Below are 18822 nucleotides of genomic sequence, written 5' to 3'. Positions count from 1 at the left end.
TTTGCTAACCGCTTGCCTGCTAACCCGGTCTGCTAACTGCCCGCTTGCCTGCCCGGTCTGCTAGCTCTTGCTAACTGCTTGCTTGCTAACCCGGTCTGCTAACTGCTAGCTTGCCCTGGTCTACTAGCTGCTAGCTTGTTTAGCTCCGGCCTACTAACTGTTAGCTTGTTAGCCTGCTAACTGTCTGAATCGCCATGTCCCCAGCCAGCCCAACCACTCACTGGACCCATATGTTCACTTGGCTACGCATGCCTCTCTCTCATATCAATATGCCTTGTCCATTACTGTCCTGGTTAGTGATTACTGTCTTATTTCACTGTAGAGCCTCTAGCCCTGCTCAATGCCTTAACCAACCATGTTGTTCCACCTCCTACATATGCGATGACATCACCTGGTTTAAACATCTCTAGAGACTATATCTCTCTCTTCATTACTCAATGCCTAGGTTTACCTCCAATGTACTCACATCCTACCTTACCTTTGTCTGTACACTATGCCTTGAATCTATGCTATCGTGCCCAGAAACCTGCTCCTTTTACTCTCTGTTCTGAACGTGCTAGACGGCCAGTCGTATCGTCTTTACCCTTATCCTACTTCTCCTCTGTTCCTCTGGTGATGTGGAGGTTAATCCAGGTCCTGCAGTGCCTAGCTCCACTCCCACCCCCCAGGTGCTCTCATTTGTTGACTTCTGTAAACGTAAAAGCCTTGGTTTCATGCATGTTAACATTAGAAGCCTACTCCCAAGTTTGTTTTACTCACTGCTTTAGCACACTCTGCCAACCCAGATGTCTTAGCCATGTCTGAATCCTGGCTTAGGAAAACCACCAAAAACCCTGAAATATCCATTGCTAACTATAACGTTTTCCGCCAAGATAGAACTGCCAAAGGGGGCGGTGTTGCATTTACTGCAAAGATAGAAAGTAATACAGAACTCTGCAGGCTAAGTCTGTACCCAAACTATTTGAAAGTCTCTCACTGTTGCCGCTTTCTATAGACCTCCCTCTGCCCCCAGCTGTGCCCTCAATACTATATGTGAACTGATTGCCCCCCATCTATCTTCTGAGCTCGTGCTACTAGGTGACCTAAACTGGGACATGCTTAACACCCCGGCCATCCTACAAACTAAGCTTGATGCCCTCAATCTCACACAAATTATCAGTGAACCTACCAGGTACAACCCCAAATCAGTAAACACGGGCACCCTCATAGATGTCATCCTAACTAATTTGCCCTCCAAATACACCTCTGCTGTTTTCAATCAAGACCTCAGCGATCACTGCCTCATTGCCTGCATCCGTAATGGGTCTGGGACCAAACGACCACCCCCCATCACTGTCAAACGCTCCCTGAAACACTTCTGCGAGCAGGCCTTTCTAATTGACCTGGCCGGGGTTTCCTGGATTGACATTGACCTCATCCCGTCAGTAGATGATGCCTGGCTATTCTTTAAAAGTGCCTTCCTCACCATCTTAATTAAGCATGCCCCTCTCAAAAAATGTAGAACTAGGAATAGATATAGTCCTTGGTTCACGCCAGACCTGTCTGCCCTTGACCAGCACAAAAACATCCTGTGGCGTTCTGCATTAGCATCGAATAGCCCCCGTGATATGCAACTTTTCAGGGAAGTTAGGAACAAATATACACAGGCAGTTAGAAAAGCTAAGGAAAGCTTTTTCAAACAGAAATTTGCATCCTGTAGTACTAACTCAAATAGGTTCTGGGACACTGTAAAGTCCATGGAGAATAAGAGCACCGCCTCCCAGCTGCCCAATGCTCTGAGGCTAGGGAACATTGTCACCACCGATAAATTCGCTATAATTGAGAATTTCAACAAGCATTTCTCTACGGCTGGCCATGCTTTCCACATCCCTACCCCTACCCCAGTCAACTGCCTGGCACCCTCCACAGCAACCCGCCAAAGCCCCCACCATTTCTCCTTTACCCAAATCCAGATAGCCGGTGTTCTGAAAGAGCTGCAAAATCTGGACCCCTACAAATCAGCCGGGCTAGAAAATCTGGACCCTCTCTTTCTAAAATGATCTGCCAAAATTGTTGCAACCCCTATTACTAGCCTGTTCAAACTCTCTTTCGTATCGTCTGAGATTCCCAAAGATTGGAACGCTGCCGCGGTCATCCCCCTCTTCAAAGGGGGTGACACTCTAGACCCAAACTGCTACAGACCTATATCTATCCTACCCTGTCTTTCTAAGGTCTTCAAAAGCCAAGTTAACAAACAGATTACTGACCATTTCGAATCCCACCATACCTTCTACGCTATGCAATCTGGTTTCAGAGCTGGTCATGGGTGCACCTCAGCCACGCTCAAGGTTCTAAACGACATCATAACCGCCATCGATAAGAGATATTACTGTGCAGCCGTATTCATCGACCTGGCCAAGGCTTTCGACTCTGTCAATCACAACATTCTTATTGGCAGACTCGACAGCCTTGGTTAATCAAATGATTGTCTCGCCTGGTTTACCAACTACTTCTCTGATAGAGTTCAGTGTGTCAAATCGGAGGGCCTGTTGTCTGGACCTTTGACAGTCTCTATGGGTGTGCCACAGGGTTCAATTCTCGGGCCGACTCTCTTTTCTGTACATCAATGATGTTGCTCTTGCTGCTGGTGATTCTCTGATCCACCTCTATGCAGACGACACCATTCAGTATACTTCTGGCCCCTCCTTGGACACTGTGTTAACTAACCTCCAGACGAGCTTCAATGCCATACAACTCTACTTCCATGGCCTCCAACTGCTCTTAAACGCAAGTAAAACTAAGTGCATGCTTTTCAATCGATCGCTGCCCGCACCTGCTCGCTCGTCCAGCATCACTACTCTGGACGGCTCTGACTTAGAATACGTGGACAACTACAAATACCTGGGTGTCTGGTTAGACTGTAAACTCTCCTTCCAGACTCACATTAAGCATCTCCAATCCAAAATTAAATCTAGAATCGGCTTCCTATATCGCAACAAAGCATCCTTCACTCATGCTGCCAAACATACCCTCGTAAAACTGACCATCCTACCGATCCTCGACTTTGGTGATGTCATCTATAAAGTAGCCTCCAACACTCTACTCAACAAACTGGATGCAGTCTATCACAGTACCATCCGTTTTGCCACCAAAGCCCCATACACTACCCACCATTGCGACCTGTACGCTCTCGTTGGTTGGCCCTCGCTTCATACTCGTCGCCAAACCCACTGGCTACAGGTTATCTACAAGTCTCTGCTAGGTAAAGCTCTGCCTTATCTCAGCTCACTGGTTACCATAGCAGTACCCACTCATGGCACGCGCTCCAGCAGGTATATCTCACTGGTCACCCCCAAAGCCAATTCCTCCTTTGGTTGTCTTTCCTTCCAGTTTTCTGATGCCCATTACTGGAACAAATTGCAAAAATCTCTGAAGCTGGAGACTCACATCTCCCTCACTAGCTTTAAGCACCAGCTGTCAGAGCATTTTACAGATCACTGCACCTGCACTTAGCCTATCTGTAAACAGCCCATCTATCTACCTATTCCATCCCCATACTGGTATTGATTTATTTATTTTGCTCCTTTGCACCCCAGTATCTCTACCTTGCACATTCATCTTCTGCCGATCTACCATTCCAGTGTTTAATTGCTATATTGTAATTACTTCGCCACCATGGCCTATTTATTTCCTTAACTTACCTCATTTGCACTCACTGTATATAGACTTTTTGTTTTCTTTTGTTCTACTGTATTATTGACTGTATGTTTTGTTTATTCCCTGTGTAACTCTGTGTTGTTGAATTGCTACGCTTTATCTTGGCCAGGTCACAGTTGCAAATGAGAACTTGTTCTCAACTAGCCTACCTGGTTAAATAAAGGTGAAATAAAAAAACATTTTTTTTTTTAATTAGGCTATAACTAGCAATGCAAATGGCTCTGAGCTACAAATAATATTACTAAATCAAATAAAATAAAAATATTTGTCACATACACATGGTTAGCAGATGTTAATGCGAGTGTAGCGAAATGCTACACAGATCATACACGTAATGTTGTAAGCTTTAACTTGAAATGAAAACGTATTGTTGTGGAAATTACCACCAGGGACACCTGGTGGTCAATATTAAATGAATCATTATCTATTATCAGCAAGCTGGAGAGGTTCCAACAAACTTAATGCAACCTAGTACATGTCGGTTGAGAGCTCCCCCGGGGAAGTCCCGTTAGTTCCTAATATACTGCCTTCAAAAACAAGCTATATTTGCATAATTTATCGAATTCATTATTCATAATTAATTCATCATTAATGTTTGGTTCATGCATATGACCGACCAATACCTCAAGAGGGTTCTTCTCTCCAAGTTGAGACCTTGAAATTGAGATACCCCTTTCGGTTCTCAAAACAATGTTCTGGTTATACTGCCAAATTGCTTGTACTGATGGTGAGGATTCCTCCCGGGCACGATCAATTAGTCACTTGCATGAACCCAGTCGAATTGGTTATTAGAAAATCAAAAACATAAAATGTTAGCTAGACTATCTTACCTGTCTGTATACATGGATGGATGCTTCTCCCTCTCTGTCAGGGATGCCATGGTTGCCCTTAATTTGAAGATGTAATCTGGAGACAGATGTTTTAAACAACAGCCTTCTGTGTGTTCTCTTTTCAACTCCCTCTGCATATTTGCAATCAACTGCCAGAATTGTCTTCAACTCATTAACTATCATACTCGGTCCTTTATAAAGTGGAAAGTAACACTTTTGCATTTCTACTACGTGATATCTTTCAAAAAAACTGCGTTTTTAAAGGAACACCTACACATACTGACCAGCTCATGTTATAGACTGAAGCGTGCTACATGGCAGACCAATCCGAACTCATCTCTCGGCATGTCCAGCCCATCCATTATCTCAGCCAATCATGGCTAGCGGGAAGGTTCCTGTCTGTGTCTAAACCAACTAAGCTCGAAATTTAACAATTGTATTTGTAATTACAGATGGCATACAAGTTTGTTATTAAGGCACATGAAAGTTCACATTTTCCAGAAGGCATTTCTGCCAAAAAACGCATTTAGATTTTTAATAAAAGTTACATTCAAATGGCTCTCCTGTGAAATAGTGATGCGTGACATATGCCTAGTTTCCTGAAACAAGTCACATTTGTTTAAACAAGTAAGCCATTTAAGCTATTTTTTTTAAAGGCAGTAAATGAGGCTAAATGAACTATTTTGCTGCCAGACAAAGGTCCACTGATAGCCAGGTGTAGCAGTGGTAAGGATTCACTCCATGATGCTGATAAGAAAGAAAGCTCTGCAGTTGGGACACCTTTATGTAGGCCCTAACAGTTTGTGGACACCGTTTGTCACCGTTATAGTGCAATTCATGTATTGTTTAGTGTTTGCTGGCATGCATAAAAAAAAAGATCTGGGACTATTCTAGTTTTGGGTCTCAGAATGGCAAGAACAGGTGTTATGCCGAAAATCTTCCCCCTGACAGAACCTCCCTTCTAATTTCCTTAATCTTGTGGCTAGATTCAAATACTTTCTGTGGCACACATCAGAATCAAATACATTCAATAGAATAAACAGGCAGGGCTGCCCAATTAGTACATTTTTATTCTTATTGGTTACTCAAATTATGGCTCTTCATATCAAGAATGGGAATTTTCAAGGTGTTTCAGCACTTGGCAATTAATTTAAACTATGTTAACTGGCTGGTGATACCACCATATTATTGAGAGACAGGAATGAGGTTTCTAAAGCAGTTTCCTCTATTGAAGACTTTTCCTTAGTTTCGGGTTTGAAAATTAATATCGATAAGTCAGTTTTATTTCCACTCAAGGATTGTGTTTTAAAGGAAGTACAGTGGGGAGAACAAGTATTTGATACACTGCCAATTTGGCAGGTTTTCCTACTTACAAAGTATGTAGAGGTCTGTAATTTTTATCATAGGTGCACTTCAACTGAGAGAGGCGGAATCTAAAACAAAAATCCTGAAAAACATATTTTATGATTTTTAAGTAATTCATTAGCATTTTATTGCATGACATAAGTATTTGATACATCAGAAAAGCAGAACTTAATATTTGGTACAGAAACCTTTGTTTGCAATTACAGAGATCATACGTTTCCTGTAGTTCTTGACCAGGTTTGCACACACTGCAGCAGGGATTTTGGCGCACTCCTCCATACAGACCTTCTCCAGATCCTTCAGGTTTCGGGGCTGTCGCTGGGCAATACGGACTTTCAGCCCCCTGCAAAGATTTTCTATTGGGTTCAGGTCTGGAGACTGGCTAGGCCACTCCAGGACCTTGAGATGCTTCTTACGGAGCCACTCCTTAGGTGCCCTGGCTGTGTGTTTCGGGTCGTTGTCATGCTGGAAGACCCAGCCACGACCCATCTTCAAAGCTCTTACTGTGGGAAGGAGGTTGTTGGCCAAGATCTTGCGATACATGGCCCCATCCATCCTCCCCTCAATACGGTGCAGTCGTCCTGTCCCCTTTGCAGAAAAGCATCCTCAAAGAATGATGTTTCCACCTCCATGCTTCACGGTTGGGATGGTGTTCTTGGGGTTGTACTCATCCTTCTTCTTCCTCCAAACACAGTAAGTGGAGTTTAGACCAAAAAGCTCTATTTTTGTCTCATCAGACCATTTGACCTTCTCCCATCCCATTCTCCCATCCAGAAGGTCATTGGCAAACTTCAGACGGGCCTGGACATGTGCTGGCATGAGCAGGGGGACCTTGCATGCGCTGCAGGATTTTAATCCATGAAGGCGTAGTGTGTTACTAATGGTTTTCTTTGAGACTGGTCCCAGCTCTCTTCAGGTCAGTGACCAGGTCCTGTCGTGTAGTTCTGGACTGATCCCTCACCTTCCTCATGATCATTGATGCCCCACAAGGTGAGATCTTGCATGGAGCCCCAGACCAAGGGTGATTGACCATCATCTTGAACTTCTTCCATTTTCTAATAATTGCGCCAACAGTTGTTGCCTACTCACCAAGCTGCTTGCCTATTGTCCTGTAGCCCATCCCAGCCCTGTGCAGGTCTACAATTTTAACCCTGATGTCCTTACACAGCTCTCTGGTCTTGGCCATTGTGGAGAGGTTGGAGTCTGTTTGACTGAGTGTGTGGACAGGTCTTTTTATACAGGTAACGAGTTCAAACAGGTGCAGTTAATACAGGTAATGAGTGGAGAACAGGAGGGCTTCTTAAAGAAAAACTAACAGGTCTGTGAGAGGTGATCAAATACTTATGTCATGCAATAAAATGCACATTAATTACTTAAAAATCATACAATGTGATTTTCTGGATTTTTGTTTTAGATTCCGTCTCTCACAGTTGAAGTGTACCTATGATTTAAAAAAATTACAGACCTCTACATGCTTTGTAAGTAGAAAAACCTGCAAAATCGGCAGTGTATCAAATACTTCTTCTCCCCACTGTATATGGTATCCCAATTAAAGATAAGGTTACTTATCTTGGAATTGTTATATGCAAGGATGAAAAACAAAGGAGTGAATTAAACTTTAACCCCATTATTGAGAAAATAAAGAAGAAATTGAACCTCTGGTTGCTGAGAGATATTTCATTATATGGTCGGGTTTTATTGTCTAAAGCTGAAGGGTTATCCAGATCGGTTTATGTTTCGTTATCACTTGATTTATCCCCTAAAATTGTAAAGGATTCAATTTGATTCTTTATCAGGAACAAAACTCACTATCTATGGAAAGATATTCTCACAAATACCCAAGAACAAGGAGGTCTTGAGGTTTTAGATTTCAATCATCTAAATAATACTTTTTAAATAAATTGGATTCTGAAGTATATTAAGAACCAGAACAGTATTTGGAATGTCTTCCCTGAGTATTTATTTGACTCTGGTGGTGGTGTAACGTTCATCGTCCTCGTCTGAGGAGTTTGAAGGATCGGAGGACCAATGCGCAAGCTATCAACATCAATAGCAGCTCGGTAGGTGTTCATGATGATATTTATTAAACTCAGAACACTAAAACAAAAATAACAAAGAGAATGAAACGAAACAGTCCTGTACGGTGACAAACACTAAACAGAAAACAATCACCCACCAAACACAGGTGGGAAAAGGCTACCTAAGTATGATTCTCAATCAGAGACAACGAACGACACCTGCCTCTGATTGTGAACCATACCAGGCCAAACGCATAAACACAACCTAGAAAAACGAACATAAGACTGCCCACCCAACTCACACTCTGACCATACTAAAACAAGGACATAACAAAAGAACTAAGGTCAGAATGTGACAGGTGGTTTAGAATTTTTTGCTTCGATGTAGTTTTGATGTTGATAAAATCCCAGTAAAATTGGCCAAATTCCATAAGCAGGCAATTTTAGCTTGGATGTTAGTGAATAAACACAATTTTTCCCCTCACAGATACTTTCTATGGAACAACAAAGATATTCGATTTAAAAAATTAATAATAATAAAATAAGTAATAATCAATATCTAATTCACTGTTTGTCACAGAAACATCAAACTATGTATGATGTCTCTGTGACAAATAGTGAATTAGTTATTGATTTATACTGCTTTAAATGGCGTTTTATTGATTTTATGTATTTCTATAAAATCAAAACTGGAATCTTTCCTCACAACAAAGTTTGTAAAACTATGCTTGACATTTATAGAATAAATCATACATATTTTGATGTTTCTGTGACAAACGGTGAATTAGATTTGGAGGGAATGTTATATACCAACCTTTCATTAGACCATGGCACAAACCAAAACAAATATCCAAGGCCAACCTCAAATGAATGGTGGAGATCTTATAAAAACTCTTTGCCTTCTCTTATCAGGTGATCTACATCAATGCCCTGCTCCTCAATTGATCACGAACACCATCTAACGGCCTATGCACTCATGCACCTCCTGCGAAAGTTTGGTTAAGAGTAACAGAAAAGCTCTGGTATGTCTGGAATGCGTGCAGTTGACTCATCTAAAATGCAGCGCTTCTAGCTTTGGTCATGGGGTCAATGAAACTCACCTTTGCTGTCGGTGTGCTGTTGGCTGTCAGGAAGGATCGGAAACGGAACGGTGGGGGGATATATGTGTTTTTGTAAGATCAGACATTGCTTATAACGTCAGATCGGATTTAATTGATGATCTGGAGATTGTCTGGCTGGATATCTGCCTTCCCAAAACCAAGCCGATTTTGTTGGGTTGTGTTACAGGCTGCCCAATCAGATTTCATTCTATGAAGGTCTCGAAATTGTGTTGTCAAACTAATGACTCCCCAGTGAAGGAAATAATTTTGTTAGGGGATTTCAAAAAGGATATGCCAACCCACAATGTCTTTATTCACTTCTGTAGATCACTTGCTCTGTATATGAAACAGTGCAAAGTACGATTGACTTAATATAGAGTAATAGTATATGGAATCGTTGATAATTTTATTACATTTTGCACAAAGAGGGTTTTTAAAGAGTGTCACAAAACTGTTCCAATCAGAGGACTCAAAAAATGTTGAAATGTGAAATGTTGAAATGTTAAGGGAGCAAAAGTGTAAAATTGACTGGTCACCTGTGCTGGATAGTGTAGGGGTAGACAGTGCCTGGGAAGCCTTTAAATGTAGATTCCTTGATGGGCTGGATGTGATGGCTCCCATTAGACAGGTCAGAGTACAGCAGAGTTCTAGTCCTTGGTTTAATCATGAGATTCTATCCAAACAAGGAATAAGGCCTTTTAGAATGTAAGAACTCTCAAGAGTACCCTGCTTTTCTCCTATAAACATCACAGAAATGAAGCACAGATCAGGATGGATGAAGCTAAGAGGGGTTACTTCGCTGATAAAATCATTGAGAACAAAAATGATCCTAAAAAGATTTGGAAATAATTTAAGGAACTAGGCTGTAGTAGTACTACCAAAAACAATCTAAACATTATTGGACTGAATATCAGGGGGAGATGGTATACGGAAAAGTAGAGGTTGACAATGAATTCAACTCTTTTTTTACTTTCGTTGCCAGCAAGCTGCCCACCAGTTCTAATATGTATGGAAGAGTCAAGAAGTATTATGCCAAGTTAGGGGTTCAGCCAAACTCCTTTCCTTTTGCAAAGGTAGAAACAGCCAAAGTAGCCAGTATTCTACCTGAGCTTAAATGCTCCAAAGCCATAGGCCTGTATAATATTCCTGCAAGGGTTCTTAGAGATTTTGCTGAGAAAATTGTCGTTAATCTCTTTCTTGAATAAGGCATCTTTCCCAGGGACATGAAACAAGCTAAAATTATACCTCTGTATAAGAAGGGGATAAAGTCTGACCCTGGGAATTATAGGCCTGTATTTATCCTCTGTATAACATCAAAGATCCTGGAGAGTGTTGTACATGAGCAAATTTATGAATATGTCAACAAATAAAGTCTAATGAATGATTTTCAGTTGGGGTTTCCACTGATTCATGTCTACTTTACTTGACTGGCTTAATCAGGAAAGAAATTGACGTGGGCAATCTTTGTGGAATGGTACTGCTTGGCCTACAGAAGGCCATTGATACAGGTAACCTCTGTCTCCTAATCGCCATACTCGATGCACTGGGGTTAAGGAGTATCCCTCTAGGCTGGGTAAAGTCCTGCTTGTCAGGTAGGGAGCAAGTGGTAGAGGTCACTGTCTCAGGCAAAACCAATAAGTTGTGGTGTTCCGCAGGGGAGCGTGCTTGGGCCACTACTGTTTTAACTGTATATAACGATATGAAAGATCATTGTTCTTGCAGTCTTTTCCTTTATGCAGATGACTCTACACTTCTGGTATCTCATAAAAGTACAACTATGTTGGAGAGCATACTTAGCAGAGAGTTTAATAACGTTAGCAAATGGCTTGGAGATAATAAGCTATCTCTGCACTTCTTTCTGGGTCCAGACCTAAATTGTGTGGTTCCTCTGAAATCAGAGTGGAGTTAGACTGTGAGGTGCTGACTACTAAACTTCTGTTAGCTACCTGGGATGCATCCTTGATGGAAGCCCTAGGGGGAGGGGGGGGGGAGAGAATGGCCACTGAAGTACAAGGGAAGGTTAATGCCAGGACTACGTTTTGGGCAAGAAATTCCAAGCTGCTTGATAAGAACTCCATGAGAGTGTTAGCCACTGCCCTCATTCAATGCCAGTTTGACTACTCTATTACTTCCTGGTTTGGGGGCATATCTATTCTTCTGAAGGGGAAGCTCCAGATAGCTCAGAATAAGCTGATCAGGGTAGTATTGAAGGTGAGTCCATGTGCTCACATAGGCAGGAGCTGCTTTCAGGAATTCAATTGACTGCCTGTTGAGGTTAGGGTGTTCCAGATTAGACTGGGTTTGGTTTACAGGACTTTTTATGGTTCTGAGCCCAGATATCTGAGTGATTACTTTCCCCATGTTAGGGATGCACACAGCCACAGCACCAGATCAGGTCTTGCTAATGTGTGCTTTTTCGGGTTCAGGAGTAATACTGGGAAAGGTACTTTCTTGTATATTTGGAGCCTCAGAGTGGAAGAGTTGTGTCTGCCCATAAAAAGGACGTCCTCTCTGTGCAGTTTTAAAAATAAAGCAAAAAACTGTTTGATGTCTTCTGTGCCCATTTGAATGTGACTAGTTTTCCATTATTAAAGTGTAAAGTGATTCCATGTATATGCATGTAGGGCAGCAGCCTTTAAGGTGCAGGGTTGAGTAGCCGGGTGGTAGCAGTCTGATGGCCTTGAGATAGAAGCTGTTTTTTAGTCTCTGAGGGTCTTAGGGGCCAAGCCAAATTTCTTCAGCCTCCTGAGGTTGAAGAGGCGCTGTTGAGCCTTCTCCACCACACTGTCTGTGTGGGTGGACCATTTCAGAACGTCAGTGATGTGTATGCCGAGGAACTTGAAGCTTTCCACCTTCTCTACTGCGGTCCCGTCGATGTGGATATGGGCGTGCTCCCTCTGTGTTTCCTGAAGTCCGCGATCAGCTCCTTCATTTTGTTGACGTTGAGGGAGAGGTTATTTTCCTGCCACCACCCCACCAGGGCCCTCACTTCCTCCCTATAGGCGTTCTCGTCATTGTTGGTAGTCAGGCCTACCACTGTTGTCGTCTGCAAACGTGATGATTGAGTTGGAGGCGTGCGCGTCCACGCAGTCATGCGTGACAGGGAGTACAGGAGGGGGCTGAGCACGCATCCTTGTGGGGCCACTGTGTTGAGGATCAGAGAAGTGGAAGAGTTGTTTCCTACCTTCACCAGCTGGAGGCGGCACGTCAGGAAGTCCAGGACCCAATTGCACAGGGCGGGGTTCAGACCCAGGGCCCCAAGCTTAATGATGATCTTGGAGGGTACTATGGTGTTGAAGGCTGAGCTATAATCCATGAACAGCATTCTGGCCTAGGTATTCCTCTTGTCCAGATGGAATAGGGCAGTGTGCAGTGCGATGGTGATTGCATCGCCTGTGGATCTATTGGGGCAGTAAGCAAATTGAAGTGGGTCTAGGGTGTCAGGTAAGGTGGAGGTGATATGATCCTTAACTAGCCTCTCAAAGAACTTCATGATGACAGAAGTGAGTACTATGGTGCGGTAGTCATTTAGTTCAGTTAACCTTTGCTTTCTTGGGTACAGGAACAATGGTGGACATCTTGAAGCAAGTGGGGACAGCAGACTGGGATAGGGAGAGATTGAATATGTCCGTAAACACTCCAGCCAGCTGGTCTGCGCATAGTGTGTTATCCTCAATCATTTTACTCATGTGAATGTATGGCTTTTGAAGTTTTTTGAAATTACTATTATTTAAAACATTTCACCCCCTTTTTCATGGTATCCAATTGGTAGTTACAGTCTTGTCTCATCGCTGAAACTCCCGTATGGACTCGGGAGAGTAGAAGGTCGATAGCCGTGCATCATCCGAAACACAACCCAACCAAATCGCACTGCTTCTTGACACATTCCCACTTAACCCGGAAGCCTGCCGCACCAATGTGTCGGAGGAAATAGCATACACCTGGCGACCGTGTCAGTGTGCACTGCATCCGGCCTGCCACAGGAGTCGCTAGTGGGGGATGGGACAAGGACATCCCTGCCGGCCAAACCTTCCCCTAACCTGGACGACGCTGGGCCAATTGTGCGCCATCCCATGGGTCTCCCAGTCACGGCCGGCTGCGACAGAGCCTGGACTCGAACCCAGAATCTCTAGGTGGCACAGTTAGCATGCCTTAGATCACTGCACCACTCGGGAGGCGGCATTTCAAGTTTTATTTGTTTTATAATGGTCAAATTAATTAAAATAAACAAACTAAACTAAACTAAAACAAGATGCATCATATGGGGGAGGATTTCTGTGTTTTTTATTTTGGGACTACATGTATGTCAACAATGGACTAATTAAACAAATACCAAAAGATAGTTTTCCTTTAAAAGGAAATGTCCAAATGTTTTAACATCATACTCATCATCTCCAGCACCACCCCAACATCAACATCTGTGAAAATGACGCGTTTCTATGTTTTGTAGTAAAAAGAAGAGGAAGGTAAGTGTTTCCAATTACATCCTCAGCCAATTAGTAGGCCATTAGTAGGCAATTAGTAGAAAATGAGTAGGCAATGCCTATTCATAATTGTTTAAAATCTCACGACGCACACCAGTGATGTAATTGGAAACACATCTTCCTCTGTCTTTTTTTTTACTACAAAACATAGAGACACGCAATTTTCACATATGTTGATGTTGGGGTGATGCTAGAGATGATGAATATGAAGTTGAAAAGTGGTGAAATGTTCCTTGGCATGTGACATTCTACCTCCCTGAACCAACACAGAGGTTGATCTTTGGGTCTTATGTAGACATTGTTAGAGAGCCTGAGGGGGTAGACCACGGTGTGTGTGTGTACATGCGTGTGTGTACATGCGTGTGTGTGCGTATTGCATGTGGGTGTGGTTAAAAAAAAGGTTGTTTAAGTGGTAAGTTGAGTTTGAGGCTGAACTGTGGCCTCCAATCAAGTTAAGACATCACACACACACCTACACTGACCCACAAAACAACCACTTAATTCTGCATGCTCATAAAGTCTAGACGCTTCGCTTCCATCTTTCTCTCCATGAGATGGTCAGATGTTTGAGATGGAGTGGGGAAAAGGGGAGAAAGAGGGGTGAGGGAGAAGGAAGGAGCAAGGAGGAAAGGGGGTTAAAGGAAGAGAGAAAAAGAAAAGTGAGGGAGAAGGAAGAAAGGAAGAGGGTGTTAATAGTTCATATGTGATGAATGATTTGACTGAAGAGTTTTACTGACACACACACACACACACACGCATTCCTCGCTGTTGATGTGGCCTATGACAACACCCAGCTCTCTCTCTTGCTGTGGGGCTTAACATAGCTAGCATTTCATGCTCTGAGTGTGTGTGCGTGTGTGTGCGTGCGTGTGTGTGTGTGTGAGCATGCATACATTCTTGTGTGCGTGCATGTACTGTATGTGTGTCAATGCGCATTTGTGTGTGTGTGTGTATGTGTGTGTATGCTTGCATACATGCGTGTGTGTTGTGTGTTTACTTATGCATGCTGTGTTAGGGGCCAGCTGGCATGCAGCGCTCCACACATGAGGCTGATTATGGCTCAGTATTACAGTACTGACATTCCTCTCTTTCTTTCGCTCCTTCTGCCTCTCACTCCTCTCTATCTTTCTGTCACTCTGTTTCTTTTAGTGCTGAACAATTAACCACAACGTTGTTGTTGTTTTTTTTTAAAACAACTAATTAACCAAAATCCATTTATTATAATTTTTTTGTAAGATCAATGCCCAGTTTCACTAGAGATAAATCAGATCATGCCCGAACTGTGCGATGTAGTAGGGTTTTGTAGTTTCCAACAGGCCAATATACAACATAGTTTAGCGCAGAAAACGTGGTAATTAACTACAATGACCATAATCCATTGCGCACCTACTTGTCCAGTCTGTGCAGTACAGACCATATAGGCCATTAGTGGCCAAAAGGCCATTTTAGAATGGGCTGCTCCATTGAGGGCTTCCTCCATCCTTCCACCATTTTAAAGTAGTCAAAGTAGTCAACTGGGTGGGGATTCCTTAGGGTTTTAGCCTCAATGGTGCTGCCCATGCTGTCACAAATGATATAATTGCACAGATATATAGATGAGTCCTCTATCTATCTCTATGGCGCAGACTGAGAGAAGAGACAGAAGAACACACGATGGAGAGGGATGGAAATTAACTGCTTAATGAGGTATCTCTACCTGAAAATAGATGATCTACGTTGGTAATTGGTATTCAGTAATCATAAAACTATGCCTTTAGTCATTTTTCTAAATAAATAAGTAGTGATTGTGTCAGACAGCCCAGGCAGCAGCTCTGTAGAAATGAGATGATGACTTGTAATGAAACGATAGTCAACAAATAATACAAATATTGTATTGAAGTAATGTGAATAAATTATGGTTAATAAATGATAAGCAGTACTGGGCTGTCACTACCATCATTGGACTTGTATTAATTGTTTTATTCTGTGTTGTTCCAGCATTCAACTCACATAATGCATGGTACATTTAGTGGCAATAAAAATAGCAATAGAAAACCGTGATTATGTTTTTATAATCTAAACGACACTGAACCAACCTCAAATCACTAATATCTTTATTGTTATTCACAATTTATACACAATTGAATAATTGCTTTATTTTATTCCATTTAAACTAAAATGAATAAATAAATAGATAATAAACTATAATCTAAATAAATATAACATTATTTGTCACTCACTGTCTCTCTGCCTCTCTTAATCCCCCCTCACCCATCTCTCGTTTCCTTATCTTCCCTTTTCTCTCTGCAGAATAGCTGAGAAATCCCCGGTGTGTGTGTGTGTGTTTGTGTCTGTCTTGTCTGTCTGTCTGTCTTGTCTGTCTTGTCTGTCTTGTCTGTCTGTCTGTCTGTCTGTCTGTCTGTCTGTCTGTCTGTCTGTCTGTCTGTCTGTCTGTCTGTCTGTCTGTCTGTCTGTCTGTCTGTCTGTCTGTCTGTCTGTCTGTCTGTCTGTCCCCTGTCTGTCTGTCTGTCTGTCTGTCTGTCTCTCCCCCCAGCCCCCCCTATACTTGACGTGATCACTGTCTCAAACTAAAAAAAAACTTTACAGACTATTTCACTTTAATTAACAAACTCTTTCTCACCCATAAAAGACAACAGAGATCTGTTCCTCACAATGCTCCATACCTGACCCCTCATCCCTCCATCTCACACCCATCTGTAGAGGAGAGAATGGCATGAGGGCTGGAAGGGAGAGGAGAAAAGAGGGGGGGGGGAAAGGGGGAGAGAGGTCTGATAAGAGAAATTGAAACCGTGAGGCAGCTAGAAAATGTGTGTGTGCATACATACACACACACACCTCCAAACGAGCCTCAACGCCATAAAACACTCCTTCCGTTGCCTCCAACTGCTCTTAAATGCAAGTAAAACTAAATGCATGCTCTTCAAACGATCGCTGCCCACACCCGCCTGCCCGACTAGCATCACTACTCTGGACGGTTCTGACTTAGAATATAAATACCTAGGTGTCTGTCTAGACTGTAAACTCTCCTTCCAGACTCACATTAAGCATCTCCAGTCCAAAGATAAATCTAGAATCGGCTTCCTATTTCGCAACAAAGCCTCCGTCACTCATGCTGCCAAACATACCCTTGTAAAACTGACTATCCTACCAATCCTTGACTTCGGCGAAGTCATTTACAAAATAGCCTCCAACACTCTACTCAGCAAACTGGATGCAGTCTATCACAGTGCCATCCGTTTTGCCACCAAAGCCCCATATACTACCCACCACTGCGACCTGTATGATCTCGTTGGCTGGTCCTCGCTACATATTTCTCGCCTAACCCACTGGCTCCAGGTCATCTATAAGTCTTTGCTAGGTGAAGCCCCGCTTTATCAAAGCTCACTGGTCACCATAGCAACAACCACTCATAGCACGCGCTCCAGCAGGTATATTTCACTGGTCATTCCCAAAGCCAACACCTTTTTAGGCCGCCTTTCCTTCCAGTTCTCTGCTGCCAATGACTGGAACAAATTGCAAAAATCACTGAAGTTGGAGACTTATATCTCCCTCACTAACTTTAAGCATCAGCTGTCAGAGCAGCTGTATACAGCCCATCTGTAAATAGCCCATCCAACCAACTACCTACCTCATCCCCATATTTGTTTTTGTTTTTCTGCTCTTTTGCACAACAGTATTTCTACTTGCACATTCTCATCTGCACATTTATCACTCCAGTGTAGATTGATAAATTGTAATTTACTTTGCCACTATTGGCCTATTTATTGCCTTACTTCATTTGCACACACTGTATACACATTTTTCTATTGTGTTATTGACTGTACGTTTGTTTATCCCATGTGTAACTCTGTGTTGTTGTTTTTGTCGCTTTGCTTTATCTTGGCCAGGTCACACTTGTAAATGAGAACTTGTTCTCAACTGGCCTACCTGGTTAAATAAAGGTGAAATAAATTAGTTAAATTTAAAACACACACACACACACTGCACAATCCACTGGCTGAGTCATAAAGAGAGTAGCATTCAGGCATTATCCTGCCCAGCACAAGAGGAAGGACTCTCTCAATCTCTCTCGCCTTCTCACTTTCTCTCCCCCTCACTCTCTCCCTCTCTCTCTCCCTGTTTCTCTCCCTGTCTCTCTCCCTGTCGCTCCCCCTCACTCTCTCCCTCTCTCTCTCCCTGTCTTTCTCCCTCTCTCTCTCCCTCACCCATATTCCTTGTTCTATTTCTATGTCCCATCCCTCTCTCCTTCTCCCTCTGCCTCTCTCGTGTTCTATTTACCTCTGTCCCTCCCTCTCTTCTACTCCTTTCCCCTCCCTCCCCTATCCCTCCCTCTCTTCCACTCCTTTCCCCTCCCTCCCCTATCCCTCCATCTCTTCCACTCCTTTCCCCTCCCTCCCCTATCCCTCCCTCTCTTCCACTCCTTTCCCCTCCCTCCCCTATCCCTCCCTCTCTTCCACTCCTTTCCCCTCCCTCCCCTATCCCTCCCTCTCTTCCACTCCTTTCCCCTCCCTCCCCTATCCCTCCCTCTCTTCCACTCCTTTCCCCTCCCTCCCCTATCCCGCCCTCTCTTCCTCTCCCTCCCCTATCCCGCCCTCTCTTCCTCTCCCTCCCCTATCCCTCCCTCTCTTCCACTCCTTTCCCCTCCCTCCCCTATCCCTCCCTCTCTTCCACTCCTTTCCCCTCCCTCCCCTGTCCCTCCCTCTCTTCCACTCCTTTCCCCTCCCTCCCCTATCCCTCCCTCTCTTCCACTCCTTTCCCCTCCCTCCCCTATCCCTCCCTCTCTTCCACTCCTTTCCCCTCCCTCCCCTATCCCTCCCTCTCTTCTACTCCTTTCCCCTCCCTCCCCTATCCCTCCCTCTCTTCCACTCCTTTCCCCTCCCTCCCCTATCCCTCCCTCTATTCCACTCCTTTCCCCTCCTCCCCTATCCCTCCCTCTCTTCCCCTCCCTCCCCTATCCCTCCCTCTCTTCCACTCTTTTCCCCTCCCTCCTCTGTCCCTCCCTCTCTTCCACTCCTTTCCCCTCCCTCCTCTGTCCCTCCCTCTCTTCCCCTCCCTCCCCTATCCCTCCCTCTCTTCCACTCTTTTCCCCTCCCTCCTCTATCCCTCCCTCTCTTCCACTCCTTTCCCCCTCCTCTGTCCCTCCCTCTCTTCCCCTCCCTCCCTCCCCCCTATCCCTCCCTCTCTTTCACTCTTTTCCCCTCCCTCCTCTGTCCTTCCCTCTCTTCCACTCCTTTCCCCTCCCTCCTCTGTCCCTCCCTCTCTTCCCCTCCCTCCCCTATCCCTCCCTCTTTCTCTCTCTTCCTCTCTCTGTCTCAGCAGAGTAAGGCTC

The sequence above is a fragment of the Oncorhynchus tshawytscha genome, unplaced genomic scaffold, assembly GCF_018296145.1.
Source record: "Oncorhynchus tshawytscha isolate Ot180627B unplaced genomic scaffold, Otsh_v2.0 Un_contig_4844_pilon_pilon, whole genome shotgun sequence".
Taxonomy (NCBI): Eukaryota; Metazoa; Chordata; class Actinopteri; order Salmoniformes; family Salmonidae; genus Oncorhynchus; species Oncorhynchus tshawytscha.
The sequence above is the reverse complement of the archived record's forward strand: the minus strand, read 5'-3'. Positions refer to the sequence as shown.